Source organism: Armigeres subalbatus, unplaced genomic scaffold, assembly GCF_024139115.2.
Source record: "Armigeres subalbatus isolate Guangzhou_Male unplaced genomic scaffold, GZ_Asu_2 Contig1857, whole genome shotgun sequence".
Classification (NCBI taxonomy): domain Eukaryota; kingdom Metazoa; phylum Arthropoda; class Insecta; order Diptera; family Culicidae; genus Armigeres; species Armigeres subalbatus.
The window spans coordinates 146,290-161,908 of NW_026942680.1; the positions used below are offsets into that span (position 1 = coordinate 146,290).

The 15,619-nt window shown below is 36.7% G+C and overlaps 1 long non-coding RNA gene across 1 annotated transcript; it reads left to right on the plus strand.

Moving 5' to 3' along the window:
- The first annotated feature begins 14,094 nt into the window (after window positions 1-14,094).
- LOC134203454 (uncharacterized) lies at window positions 14,095-14,914 on the plus strand. Its single transcript, XR_009977606.1, has 3 exons — window positions 14,095-14,509; window positions 14,580-14,709; window positions 14,761-14,914. It is a non-coding gene; the product is annotated as an uncharacterized LOC134203454 (long non-coding RNA).
- The last annotated feature ends 705 nt before the right edge of the window (window positions 14,915-15,619 follow it).

A 15,619-nucleotide genomic window follows, 5' to 3' on the forward strand; every position in this document is an offset into this window, starting at 1 on the left:
TTAATCCGTTTGCGGTGTTTGATAGTTCGGGACAAATATTATACATAAAAAATAAGCAACTTTACCTAACCTTTTTATGGATATTTTGTAAACTTAAATTATATTTTTATATGCATCGTTTCAACTTGCCCCGCGTATCGGGGCAAGTTGAAACACTGCGCAATAAGCCATAAGTAAATTTCGCCGTATTATAAACAAAATATATGTATGTACTCAGTAAGACTCTAGATGCACGAGGATGTAAAAGTGACTTTACTGCCAGTATTCACAAAAGAGTCCCATGTAAATTTTTGACGGTTTCTATTTTCTTTCAGAAATTAGCTCAAAATTGTCTCCTGTTTAAGAAAAATTGATAAAATAGTAGGCTTTGTTCTAGAAATTTGAAAATCAAATCCCATTTGTGTTGTCTCATCTTGATATTTACTCTCAGATTTTTTGCGTGCAGATTGATTACGTCCTACTGGTGACCACTCAGATTACTATTTAGGATGGTTCATTATTTGGTTCACTTGAATTGTGTGTAATGTGACCAGAGGTCTGCATTTTTCAACTTCGTTTTACAATTTTATTACAATTCATAAAGCCTTATAAACATTTTTCCAATGGTTTTTGGGCCAAAATCCATGCGAAATGTACTTTTGGAGGATCCACTTCCAAGCCGGTGACGCAATCCATATAGGCGTCCCGCGTTTCGCAGGACTCTTGCTTGTCACATGAATTGTGTGCCTAATTAATTCGGTTGTGGCTTCTCCATAAATTCACATTAATTAACCAGCGTATCTCTCATAAACTCCTCGATTAGAGAAAGAGGGGACTGGGGAAGTGAATGGTGGAGTTACTGAAATGTTTACATGCTCTATGTTTTATATTTTTGAGTGCCAGTGCTCACTACGAGGAGAAGTTGATTAAGAATCTCAAAACTAGACCATGCAGTTTAACCATGACCGTTTTCATCCTATTCTTTAGTAAAGATTGTAGGAGGGCATTCATGACGGGATGGGCGGAAATTTATTAAATTTATTTTCAGAAGTTTGGACCTTTTCATAAATTTATGTTCTCCGAATGTATTTACGGACCATGTTGAATTCTGGAAAAAAAATATTACTTTAAATTGCGAGGATGACGTTTTGAATCGTTGTTTCAACTTGCCCCACACCACGCATTTCTATTTGCCCCGATGGGTTAAATAAGCGGACCAATTTCAAATGGCCATCTTTCAAAAATTAAAATGGATTTTTCATTGATTTTTCATAATCATTATGCTTATTCAACATTGGATGATTGCCTACCATGCAAATTTTAAGAAGAAACTATTCCAAACCTCATTTTGAGACCTCTTTCATTGGCATGTTAAATAGTTGGTTTAGATTTTGCAAAGAGTGGAAAATAAACAATGGCAGGAATTGCTTCTAATAGCTGCAATCTTCCGGGAATGGCAGTCAGAAGGTGCGCTTAGGGGAGTAGTTTGTTGAAAAAAATGAGCAGGGCATTCGGTCATTTCAGATCTAAATTACAGCTTCTGTTTCAACTAACCACGCATTTCAACTTGCCCCGGTGTACCTTATCCAAAAACGATTCATCAGGCTCGCATTGAGACATCTTCCGTGGCGGGACCCCGCCAATTTCCCTGCCTAGCACGAACGATGCCAATTGCTTGGTCTTGATACCTTGGATCGGCGACGGAAAATTCAGCAGGCTACGTTTATTGTAAAGTTGCTGAACGGATAAATCGATTGCTCCCATCTCCTTTTGTTGATTGGATTCCGCGTACCTGGAAGAATGCTGAGACAGCGGACATTGCTGCACACTGGATTTCATCGCACTCTATTTGGTTATAACCAGCCCATATGTACCATGATTCGTTTGTTTTCATCGATTGAAGCTGCATTCGATTTCGGAGTTTCCACATCCCAGTTTGTGAATCGATTAAAACGACAGAACCTAATTTAAGCTAATATTCATGTTATTCATTAACACTGTTGAATGTCAGATGAATTTATAAATAAACAAATAAACAAATAAGTGCATGTTCATGAGTACATTTTCACGTTTGAGCGGTGAAAAAGTGAACTAATCTCTATATGACGAGTTCATTGCAAATGCATTTGGCACTAGATTTACCCGATGGTATCCTTTGCTTTTTTATACAATGTATCCGTCCTGCAAATGCTGGTTAAAGCGTACTATTGGTACTTCGAATATGAATGATGGAATAAAATAGACCCCATTCCGCGGTCCTTAGAATCTTACCCAACAACTCCTATCCCTACCTCCTCGTGGCCCTGGCCGGGATTCGAGCAACCTTACGGAAGATCGGGTAACCAACCCCGGTGGGAACTATGGTCGTATGCTGACAGGGAAGGGGGATTTGCTCCTCTCCGGAGGTGCAAATCTGATCGAGCGTCTGTCCTCCATGTTAGGGGCGGCTGATCATCGTCCGAGTGCCAGCGAGGGACTCTAAACTAAACTGTGCACATCACGCTGCATCGTGTCAGCATAGAGAAGGCAGCCCCTTCAACGCGATGTAGGTAGCGCAGCCCTGGTAAGGTAGCCTACAGAAGATTCTACAGTTACCAAGAAAGGCAAAAGTAGAGCAAACGGATTGATTGAACGGCAACAGACCCGACAACGAATAAAGGACAACGATTGAAAAGTCGGATCTTGGAACGTGAGAACTTTGCATGAACCCGCACGTGTTGGGCTTCTGGGGAACGTGAATTCCGGGCGGTGGATCCCATCACAAACACTTCATTCAAGTACCACATCTACTATAGCTCCGGTGACAGAACAGGCCGAGGAGTTAGCTTCATGGTGATCGGGAAGCAGATGAAGCGTGTTATCCAGTGTAAGCAGATAGGCGACCACATTTGCGTACTGATAATGAAGGGTTGATTCTTCAACTATAGCCTGATCAGCATCTATGTCCCATGATGAGTTCTATGAAAGTCTTGATAAAGCCTATGGAGAGTGCCCAACACACGATGTAAAGATTGTCATCGGGGATGCAAATACGCAGATCGGAAGAGGAAGTTTCTTTCACTCTGTCATTGGTACGGAAAGCCTTCATTCCGCTACCAACGATAATAGTCTGCGACTTGTAACCTTTGCTGCTGCTAGAGGAATGGCAATCAGCAGTACCTTCTTCGCACGTAAGAATATCCGCAAACACACCTGGCAACATCCGAGTAGAGACACTTGCTCACAGATAGACCACGACCACAGACGGACATTTCTCGGATGTTATAGATGTAAGGCCCTTCAGAGGTCCGAACATTGACTCGGATCACTACCTTGTAGTTGCAAAAATTCGGGCGCGACTCTCCGCCGTCACGAATTCACGAAATAACAGAACGATGCGTTTCAATATCCAACGCTTGTCAGTTGAAAGAGTTGCTGGACAGTACCACCAGAAGCTGAACGAGCGGATAGGAGATGCCACCGGATCTGGTGACGTCAACAGATTGTGGGAAAATATCCACAAACCTGCGACTACAACAGCGGAGGAAGTGTTAGGCATTGTACAGCGACACCAACAAAATGGTTGGTTTGATGAGGAGTACCAGCGAGTGACGGACGAGAAAGGAGTCGAATACTAATGGCTTGTACCCGGGCAGAAGAGAAACGAATCCACCGCAGGTAAAAAAAGGCAACACGAAGAGAGTGTGATAGCTGAAGCGCAGGAGAACATGGATAGAAACGATATACGGAGGTTTTACGCAACTGTCAATGGCGCGCGGCATAAGACTGCGCCAGTGCTCGCCATGTGCAATGACCGAGAGGGGAATTTTCTGACAGACAAGACTATGGTGGCAGCTAGGTGGAAAGAGCACTTCGAAGATTTGTTGGACGGTGAAAATGAAGGTGTATTAAGGAGCAGGATGGACATAGTCGGCGATGGTCAAGCTGCGGAACCACCAACGCTGCCAACCACCAGAGGGCCTAGGCTGGTTACGTATACGTAACCAGCCTAGGTCCCGCAACATGCAGACGGAAACGAAATTTGCTCTATACAAAGCTCTGATTCTACCAGTGGCCCTTTATGTACAAGAAGCGTGGACGTCGGAGAGCTTTCGGGGTTTTCGAGCGAACAATGTTGCGTACAATACTCGGAGGGAAACTATATAAGACGCATGAATCATGAGCTGTATAAAGTACACCAAGAAGAAAATATGGCGAATCATATAAAATTCGACATACTTCAGTGGGCTGACCAAGTGTGAATGTCGGAAGAAAGAATAGCGAAAACAATATTCAACAGAGAACCAGATAGGGGCCGGCGACTTCGTGGAAGGCCACGAACACGCTGGCTGCACGCGGTGGAATCGGACCTGGGGACCCGGAACGTTCGGGGAAACTGGAGGAACATCGCTCAAGACGGACGATTATGGAGCTCTACAATACGCCAGGCATAGGTGTGCACGAACTCGAGCGGTTAGTTTTCGGGAAAAACAGTCATCACAATTTGAAAAATAAAACACTTGAACAATTCTGATGTGACTTGCTAACTCCAAGTCCAAAATCCGACTCTCGACTCTTTATTTACAAAAACGTTATTTATAATTACTGGCTATTGTTTACAATTTTTCTCTCATTTTCAATAATGTTGCAGAATGTTGCATGCTACCTACATTTACTCTCATGTGACATTCTGCTCCGAGAGCATTCGTACTCTCTAAATAAACAATTATTTAACAATTGAGTCAGCTACTATTTCTAGGCCAGCTTATTCGCCAAGTTTTGCTTATACTTAAATATCCGTTGTTTATTTTCAACAGCGGTTGCTATTTGATAAACATAAATGGACAGGTTCCAACCTGTCCAATCTTTCCTTTTGTTCGTTTATATGACATACTTTAAATATAGAAGAAAAATGATGATTATTGCATGGCGTTTAGGGTCGCTACATCTCTTCCAACCCACTGAGCTTGAAATTAGAATTGTAAATTATCATTTCAAGTGGATAGTTGATGGTTTCGTTTCAAAACTTTACGGTTCTCCTGAAGCTATAGTTCAAACATATTCATGAAATATTCAAAAGTTGTCCTCTGATCATTAAAAAATACAAATTTTCAAGCAGTGTATATCTGAAATTCCTTGATACTATTTTCGTGCAATTTTCTGATTCCTCAAATTAATTTTGCTATAACTTTTTTTGTAATATTTTCGCTTAATCCCTCTACACATATACTTCCTCGAGAGTGTCTTACCTGATGATGCCTTCTTAACTCGCCTAGCGTCTGCTTGCTGATGCTCGTTTCTTCATCATATCTCGTGTAGATCACTTGGTCGGTTTCAGATTCCGAGTGCAGGGTATACTCCTGGTGTGTTGTTTGGTTGTTTGAACTTGTAACGTTATATTGGATCTCCGTGGTGAAGTTTTTGATATATGATGTCTATCGTTTGCTGGGTGCGTAAAATTTGATCGTACCGTTCACTAGTAATAATTTGACGTGCCATCTCCGAATTTATATGTTGCTTTCTTCTGGTTGTAGTCCATGAATTTGCTGCTTGCCTTATTGCAAAAATGTGTAGCTATTATAGTGTATCTCCAATAGTTTTCAGTTGATTCGCCGTTGATACGTAAGTTGTGGTGAATTGCCGTGTATACGCTGCTCAGTTTTGTTGTGAGACATTCGCATCTTTTGTTGTGTGGTGCAAATTAGTTGTTATTGATGAAGTTTTGCTCGATTGATATTTCGCCTTGGGTTGATCCTCTTCATAACTTGTCTTCTACCGTGGGAGTTTAGTCCTCATGGTTTTCCTGTTTTTGCTTATCTCGGAGTTATTGTGTTATTCCGCCTGGTTAAATCTTCTTTTATATCGCTTTGTATAATTCACCTTTTCCTGATGTTCCTCCGAAAATTTCTACTCCTGATGTTCCTCCAAAGATTTCGTCCCGTTGAATCCGTCTTGATACCTCCACACTCTTTATCTTTAACCTTCCGTATGACCTGTCGTTCTGGTGATACCAATTAACTCTGGTATGTATTTCTCGATGCACGATGTCTTCCTTCGCCATCGGATGTTGTCTGTTCGTCTTCGCTGGATGTTCTCTCGCCCGTTTGCCTCTCGAGTAAGTTATTGTGCACATTTACATTTGGAAAATAATTGTGAACTATTTTACTGTATTTTACTACTCTACACTGTTTTTGTTTTTTTTTTTTTTTTAACTTTACTGATTACCGGATAATGATTACATCTTCAATGCTATGCTACATTTTTTATGAATTTGATTCTACTTATGGGGCTTGCCTCCTTTAAAATTTATCGTTCGATAATAAAAAAAATAATTGATTGTATTTCTTCATCTGATTATGTTATTCTCGCTGAATTATCCCCCGGGAAAAAAAAATTGAGTTGAAGCAAAGAATGTATTCTGCAGGTTTTTGTACAGATATAACTAAAGATAATATAATTTTCGGCAAAATACTTTCTGCCACATATTCCATATTATACCTTATTGGTTTTTGTTTAGGTTGGCCTTGATGGTTAATTGCTGCAACTGCTCCCCTCCACCGTTTCTGGCTTTTGGCGTGTTTCTGAAATGAGACTTAGACCTCGTGTTTAGTTCATATTTCATATTTAGGCGATAATTTAACAAAAAGCAAAATTCTCAGATTCTGTTAATTTAACAGTAACCCAGCTTGTTTGTAATACCTCGATAATTATAATAATATTAATCATTTCCGAATTCTCTTTCTTTTCACGAGTCTTACTATAGTAATTTAAAAAATGTTATTTAGTATAACCATGATTACCTTCCCATTTATTTGTTTTACCTTTTTTTTTTCAATTCTCAAATTTTTCAATTGTCTAATGCCCTTTTTTTAATTCAATTTGATATTGATTTTCCCTAGATTTCACTTAGATTCGCTCCACTTTGAATTTTTTTTTATCCCCATTTTAACCACATTGTCTCTTCTCACATATTTAATGATTTTCGTTTTGTTCATTTTCTCAGTCACTATTTGTTACATATTTAATCAATCATTCATACAACAAGTTCCATATTCACACATTCCGAGGACGTCTCCTCTTCTCCATTCAAATAACTGTTCACCTTCATACTATCAAGCACTCAAACATTATTTTTCATTTGTTGTCATACTCTGTCACATATTCCTTCTTTATGATATGTTTAATACAAGAGATTCCATCGCGCAAATCTCTCTCGGTACCCAAAACTAGTTTCTCATACTCATATTAATTAGTTTTAAAAAAAATCACTTTCATATATCGTTCTTCTAGAATCATATTTTTACATTTCCGTTATACTTACAAACTTTACGAATTTCCATCGATTATAATTTATTCGGCTTCTTCCATATTACATATATATTTTTTTTTAACTTTACTTGTTGTCTTCTCATACCTGTATTCAACTTCTAGTTCCTCATATTTCCCTTTTTTTTAGCATATGTCTTTCATATAATAATTTTGATATTTATATTACCTGATTTATCTTCAAGTTGATCTCATATTCTTACATATATCATTATCTGTTTCATTCTGGATGGCCATCCATTATCTTTTTAAAATGCTTTCTCACTTATCATCAGTTGTAAATACGTTTGTAATAAATCATTCTGTTTAAATTACTGTTTTATCTTTGCATTTTAATTTTTCTCGCAACGAATCAATTAAACTTTTCATAGAAATTCTTTTTCCATACCATTTTATATTTCAGCTGTTCAACAATATATATTTTATATCCCATTACATGTTGCCTTTTTATTTTCCCTCATTATCCCTCTTTCATATTTTCCCATAGTTGTTCTGTTTTAGACCCCAGCAGGTTACCCATTTTCATCCGTATTGGATTTATCATTCTTTTTTTTTCTCCCATAGTGCCCCTGTTTTAGACCCCAGCGGGTGTCCCATTTATATTCTCGTTCGTGTTAATGTTTTGTGTTTTCCCATAATTTTCCCCATAGCTTTTACAAGCTTTAATAGAAGTAATAGTTGATTCGTGTTACACAGCTTTCCGGCAATGCTGTTGTTATACTTGTAAATGTAGGTTCGTTAAATTTAAATATTAATGCGTTGACTATACTGTTTATGCTAGTTACCTTCTTCATCCGTTGTATTAAAACATATAATATACGCCTTACAAATGAAATCATTGCATTCTTTGAACTTATTTTAGTTGAATTTATTGACTATTTTGTATACTATTTAAATAAATGTTTTTTTTTTCATCATGCTTGCTAATATTTTAGTTTGTCTCCAATTATAATAGTTATGCGCTTAACTAGGTTTCATATTGTTTTAAATTTATTATAGTTATATTTATTTGCTAAATCGTACTTATTGATTGTATATATAACTTGTATAATGTAAATTAAAATGTAAAGATATCAAAAATAGTCTAAGTCAATATATAATATATTACAGAACAGTACAGAACTTAAATCAATACTTATTCTAACTAAGTTTAAAACTTATTTTAACTAACTATGTTCTATCTATTTACATTACTTATGCTAATCTTTATAATGATAATCCTTAAGCCTACTATGTAGACTCACCATGCTCGATACTAAGCTTTACTTTTCAGTCGTTGTATTTCTTTAGTCTGTTATTATGCACTTTTTCAAGTCTTTTCCCGTTTTTGATTATTGTAGTTTGCGCACTTGGAAGACTAACTACTTCATATGGACCTCTCCATAAAGATTGCAATTTCTGTCCTGTACCTGTGGGGTTGGCTTTCACTAAAACCATCTCTCCCCACATTGGTTGCCAATCTTTTGCTGTTTTGTCGAAATATTCCTTCCGTTTCTCCTTCGATACTATCAAGTTTTCTCTAGCCGTGTCGTGAATACATTTTAGAGTGACTTTCAATTCGTTGGAATAGTCTCCATAGGTAAATTCCATATCTCTCATTCTGTATATTGAATTAGGAATTCTTGCTTTTCTGCCATAGAGTAATTCGAAAGGCGTGAAACCAGTCGATGAATTAATTGTAGTGTTATACTGGAATGTAAAATGGGGTAAAAGCTTATCCCAGGTTTGTGGATCTCCTCCTATAAATTGGCGTAAGTAAATTTTTAATTCTCTGTTGGATCGTTCCACAAGATTTGCCTGAGGATGATATGCTGTTGTTGTTATCTTTTTATTTTAAAACTTTACAAACATTTTTCATGAGGTTGCTCACGAAATTTGCACCTTGATCTGTTACTAGTTCCTTGGGTGTTCCAAATTTTGATGCCGAAAGTTTTCGCTACAGTTTCGCTTTCTTGATTTTCCATTGCCGCAACTGTTAGATATCTGGTTAAGTCATCCTGTATGACCAGGCCATATTTGTTGCCATTATTAGATTCAGGTAGTACTACAATATCCATAAATATTTTATCGAATGGTTCAGTAGATGTAGTGGTAATCTTCATTGGAATTTTGTTTGAGGCACTAATTTTGTTCTTTTGGCAAGAGTCACACTGCTTGACATAGTTTTCAATATCTTTTCGCATATTTTCCCATATGAACATTGGGCTTATCCGCTGAAACATACGTTTACCCCAACATGTCCACCCAATGGGCAGTCGTGAAATTCCTTAAGTACTGTATCTCTTTCTTCATGTGGCACCCACATCCTCTCTTTGTTTGGGGCAAACAACGTGAATTTCTTATTTAATTTTTCTGCAATAAATCGTAGCATGTTTGCATATATAGGAGCTTGGAGGTTTCTAAACGAAATTATTTGAATATTTTTCGCTTCATTTGCGAATACTGGATGTTTGCTAAATCCATTCGTCAATTCCTGAAATAATGTTTTCGGGTCTTCTTTTGATTGCTTGGTTCCGTTCAATATAATGCCCCACATTTTGTGATCTGGTATTGAAAATATGTTTCCATTCAAATAATCTTTCAGCCCATGAGGCAGCTTAGCCAATTCGCTCAACTCTTTGTATGCTGATCTGCTGTTAAGAATAACAAACGTTGCATCAATTTTATTTTCTGGAATTCTTTCTTTAGAAAAGTTCAAAATTTGAAATCAATTTTACCATCTCGTTCAGCGTTTTCAAATTCTTCGTATACATTCTCATGACATTGATCGTCATCTATGTTGAAGCTTAAATCAATGTTATCCAGTCCATCCATATCTGCGCTCCAATTTTTACTCGTTTTTCCATTGAAGGCTTTTGTGTTTGCATTGTCATGATTGGTCTTTTCCTTTTCTTGCTGTTGTATTTGCCTTCTTTGTCGTCTGGTAACGACTGCAATATGGTTTGGGCTACTTTCCTTCTCATTATCCGGCTGCTGCAGTCTAGATAAGAAGTCCGCTACAACGTTATCCTTTCCTTGTTTGTATCGAATATCAATTTCCAATCCCTGCAATTTCAATCTTAATCTGATCAAGGTTGGAGAGGTTTCCTTCAAGTGCCATAGCGAAATCAGTGGTCTATGATCAGTGTAGACTATAAACCGCTGTTGATAAATATAATGTTTAAAATAGTTTACCGCCCATACGATTGCAAGTAATTCCTTCTCAATTGTATGATATTTACGTTCAGCGCCAACAAGACTCCTACTGGCGAATGCAATAGGTCTGTTTATAGATTTTTCATTTGAAAGTACTGCTCCGATCGCATAATCACTAGCGTCTGTAGTTAAAACAAATGTATCATTGTAATTCGGCCTTACTAATAAGGTATCTGAAGTTAGAAAGTTTTTCAGTTTTGTAAATGCTTGTTGGCATTCGTTGGTCCAATTAAACTTTACGTTTTTCCTGAGTAAATCATTTAATGGTTTTCGTATTTCGGCTATTCTTGGTATGAATTTTCCATAGAAATTAACTGTTCCTAGAAACGAACGAACATCTTTTACTGTTTTTGGTGTTGGCATTTTCTGAATTGCTGTTATATTGTCCGTTACAGGATGAATTCCGCTTTTATTCACGATGTGTCCCAAAAATTTAAATTCTGTCCTTAAAATTTGGCATTTTGATGGTTCAATTTTCAAATTATGCTTACGAAGGGCCCCCAATACCTTTGACAAGTTTTTGTTGTGTTCTTCAATTGTACTTCCTGAAACTATTATGTCATCTAAATAAACGAATGCTTTTATGCCTCTTAGTTCGTATAACACAGTGTTCATCAATCTTTGAAATGTTGATGGGCTATTTCTGAGTCCCATAGGCATTCTCGTAAATTCGAAATGTCCTGTTGGGGTGGAGAAAGCTGTTTTTGGAGCGTCTTTCGGATGAATAGCAACCTGATAAAATCCTGATTTCAAATCGATTGTTGAAAAGTATTTGCTATCACCAAGGCTATCTAAAATTTCGTCAATTATGGAATTGGGTATACAAAAGGTTTTGTGATAAGATTTAGAGCTCTGAAGTCTACTACAATGCGATATTTCTTATTGCCGTCTGTATCCAAGTCTTTCTTCGGAATACACAAGACTGGTGCATTCCATGGACTTTTACTCGGTCTAATGATCCCTTGCCGCTCCATTTCCTCTATCTCTTTATTGATTTGAATTTTGGTTTTCTCTGGGAATCGATATTGTCGTTTGTTGATTGGAACATTAGTTGTAGTCTCGATCTCATGAACAGCCGCATTAGTTACTGTAAGGTGATCTCCTTGGAGCAAAAACACATCTTGGTAATTAACCATAATTTGGGCCATTGTATGAAAATCATCTGTTTTCAAATGTTTCATTTCTAGTAATTTCATTAATTCACTTGTTCTAATATTTCCGTGCAATTGTTCATGAATGTTGTTTTCTACAAGGCTGCAATCCAGTTTTTGATCTAAATTTTCGAACCCATAAATTTCCTCGGATGGTTCATCTACCATAGCCTCTGATGTAAAAACTTCTCCCATTTTTCTGTTAAGTTTGGCAAGGTCGTCATTTACAATAGTATTCGCAAAGTATTCTTCTTCGTCTGTGTATATATCATCTGGATCTGGTTCCTCTGGTTCTTCTTCATTTTCATCAACATGTTTCTTTAAACTGTCTTGGTCTTCAATATCCCTTAAGACGTAGTCTACTATGTTCCATCGTATTCGATTATTTTCCATATATGGCTTCTTACCCTCTGCATTAGTTTTGAAAATTCCAATTTTAAAATTATCTTCAATGGCATGAACGTGTTTTTGATAAAATTCGCTCCAATTATTGCTGGGACAGTCAGATTTTAACCACATAAAATTTTGTGGGAAATATTTTCTCTCCAATCTTCAAATGTATCCAAATAGATCCTATTGATAAAATCGAATTTTAGTCACTCCTTGAACTGTCATTTGATCTTTCGTATTTATGGATTTTGCCCCTACTCTGATTGCTCTTTTGGCGCTGATTATATTCATTTGAGCCCCAGTGTCTAAAAGATATTTTGTTAATTCGTTTGGATTTTCAAGTGTGGCAAGTTCCAAACAGAATCGATGATCGTAGGTAAATTCTATGGGGTATCTAATACCTTCATTTTTCATTTCGTTTAATTCCTGGTTTTCTTGAACCTTAAGCGAATAATTGTCTTCGAGTTGGTTGGTTTGTTCCTGTTTGTCATAATTATTTTCTGCAAAACAATTTAAATCCGTATGTTGTTTCATATAAGTATCCTTAGGAAAATGACCTGTATCAATAGTTTGATTATTTGTTCGACATCCTTTGTCAATAATATGTTCAGCTTCTTTAAATGCAAAATCTTCGTTATCTGTTGTCTCTGTTTGACAAGCCATGTCACTAAATAATACGTAATTCCGATTACTTGTGTTTCCTTCACTGATTTTTCCAGCTAATGAATTGACGCCATTTATTCTCCTTTTATTTTTAGTAGTGTTCACAATAATATCTGGTTTGCGCAAAATGATATACGCAAATTGCTGATCAATATATAATGTATGTTGCTTAAGAAATTCTGCTCCTATAATTCCCGGTACACATAATTCTTTTATTAAATGGAATTTAATTTTATATTGCGAATTCCCCATTATCATATTTATTTCTACTGATCCTAATGTGAACGTTTGCGTTGAATTGAATCCAGTCATATTTAATTTGTCGGACAAATTTACTTCAGTTTTCCCCATATTAGCAGCTACGTCCCATCTCATTAAGTTACAACAAGCACCAGTATCTATCAAAAACTTCATTTTACGATTGGGATTGCCCATTGCTTTGAGGGCCAATAAAAATTGATTATCGCTCGTACGTATAATTGGCACCCTTTCATGTGCCGGAATACAAATATTAAGCTTGTGCATACCTGTAGAGGAGTTTTCTTCCATCTTATTTGAATGTGAATTATTGGAATTTTCCTATAAACTTTAAATTTATTGTTATTATTATCCACATTATTATATTTTGCAATATTAGTGTTATAGCGTCTAATTGGTTTATTATCTATTTGTCGGGGTGTTCGGACGCGATATTCGAAACCCCCATTGATCAGTTTTTTTGTTTCGTGTTAGATGTAGTCCTTTGAACATATGCGTGTGAAAAAACATTTTGACATTCTTCACCATTCAAGTTTTTTCTATTACCCTCGTTAGAGATTTGATTGAGATTGTCTTCCATAGCCTTGTTCAATATTTCCACTCTTACGTTGATCTCTTCAATTTCATTTCTATCGTCCCACTCGTTTTTTAGCCAGATAAGTAACTCTGGAAATGATTTTTTTCTCTGGAATATTCCTGCATGGGCTAGATCCTTGTTTCGAAGTCCCCCTAAGAAGTGTTTTCGCAAAGATGATAACCCAAACGGCCCTTCATTTTCTATCCATTTATACAATTCTTCTCCTCTCGCTTTATATTCATCAAACGATTCGTTTGGTTTCTGTAAAAGTGTTTCAATATCTTTCATGAGAGCACTAATGCTTTTCTGAAACTTAAATTCTCGTTGTAAATTAGCTTTCACTTCTGTCCAAGTAGGGGCAATTAAATTCGAAATTTTTCGAAGAGCCTTACCTTTCAATTTCATCCATATAACATTCAATAGCGGAGTTTGATCGTGTCTTTCTAACTGAGATGCAAATAATTCCAATTGTAAAATGAATGGTTCCAGCTCTTCTGGATTTCCATCATATACGGGTATACATTGGAGTGCTGTTATTTGTGAAAACTCCATTTTTCCTTCCGTTTTGTACCGAACTTTCACCAAAGTATTTAATCAAGAATCAATTAATTGTGACATTGAGGTGTTAAATTGAATAAACTTGTTTGTAAGAACACAAATCCTGCGAACGCATATTGCTGGCAATTACTGTACTGCTGTTGCATACATTATTTCATTCAAATCAAAAGCTCCCGTACGTAGACGTGTAATCATATCCAATGCATTGCATTGGAAACGCGCCCATTACCGTGCGCCTATCTGCTCGTCCGCGGTTTGGACGACTAATTGCCGACGCATCAAAATGTACTCAGTCCGTTCGCGGGTCGTTCGTTCAGTTCGTTCGCGGGTCGTTCGTTCAGTTCGTTCGCGGGTCGTATTGAAAACAGTGCCGAGAGAGTTACCGAAAAAAAGTGTGTCATCCAGTGTCCAGTGTAGAACATCGTCGTGGAAGGTAAATATATAGTGATAATTAATTTATTGCAGGTGAACATATGTGAATGCCATGGGTATCTTAATTTTAGTTTTCACCGGAAAATCCATCAAGACGTCTTCGAGTTATGCGAAAACGAACAGAGACCGTTTAATCGTGGACAAATTCTAGTGCTTTACCGCAGTGTTTCCTGTTGTGCGGTAACCAAGTATCCGTGATAGGTGAGTATAACATCTCTGTATCGTGTAAATAATTTCACCTTTCAATTTTAGTCCTGGACTTAATACCAACTTTCAATCGGATACTCTGGGCTTGGCATCTATTGAGTGTGAGTATTTAGTAGTAAATAATGTGTTGAGGATACTTGTATTATGGTATTTATAAATAAAAATGTTTTATTTATTATTACATGTAAATGCTTCGAAATGCCCGAAATTCATGTACTCACCTATACCACATTTTTTTTTTACTGCTCCGATGCTCCAGGGAATTTAATTAATTTGTCCGAGTTTTTTGTTCATTATGGCTGATTTTTTTGTCTTTTTTCGCACATTTAAAGTTTTTATTCTGATGTGCACAATCATTTTCTTCACTTTTTACACATTTTGGATGTGAATTTCATTTCACTAAGTTTTTTTTGAACTTTTTCACTTTGAAATTAAACCATTCTGTCTTCTTGATTTTTTTATAACTACTAGACAGTTCGAAACGGCGTTTCCATTGCCAAATTTTAGCGGTTACCGCTGTCACCAATTGCACGAACTCGAGCGGTTAGTTTTCGGGAAAACAGTCATCACAATTTGAAAAATAAAACACTTGAACAATTCTGATGTGACTTGCTAACTCCAAGTCCAAAATCCGACTCTCTTCTTTATTTACAAAAACGTTATTTATAATTACTGGCTATTGTTTACAATTTTTCTCTCATTTTCAATAATGTTGCAGAATGTTGCATGCTACCTACATTTACTCTCATGTGACATTCTGCTCCGAGAGCATTCGTACTCTCTAAATAAACAATTATTTAACAATTGAGTCAGCTACTATTTCTAGGCCAGCTTATTCGCCAAGTTTTGCTTATACTTAAATATCCGTTGTTTATTTTCAACAGCGGTTGCTATTTGATAAACA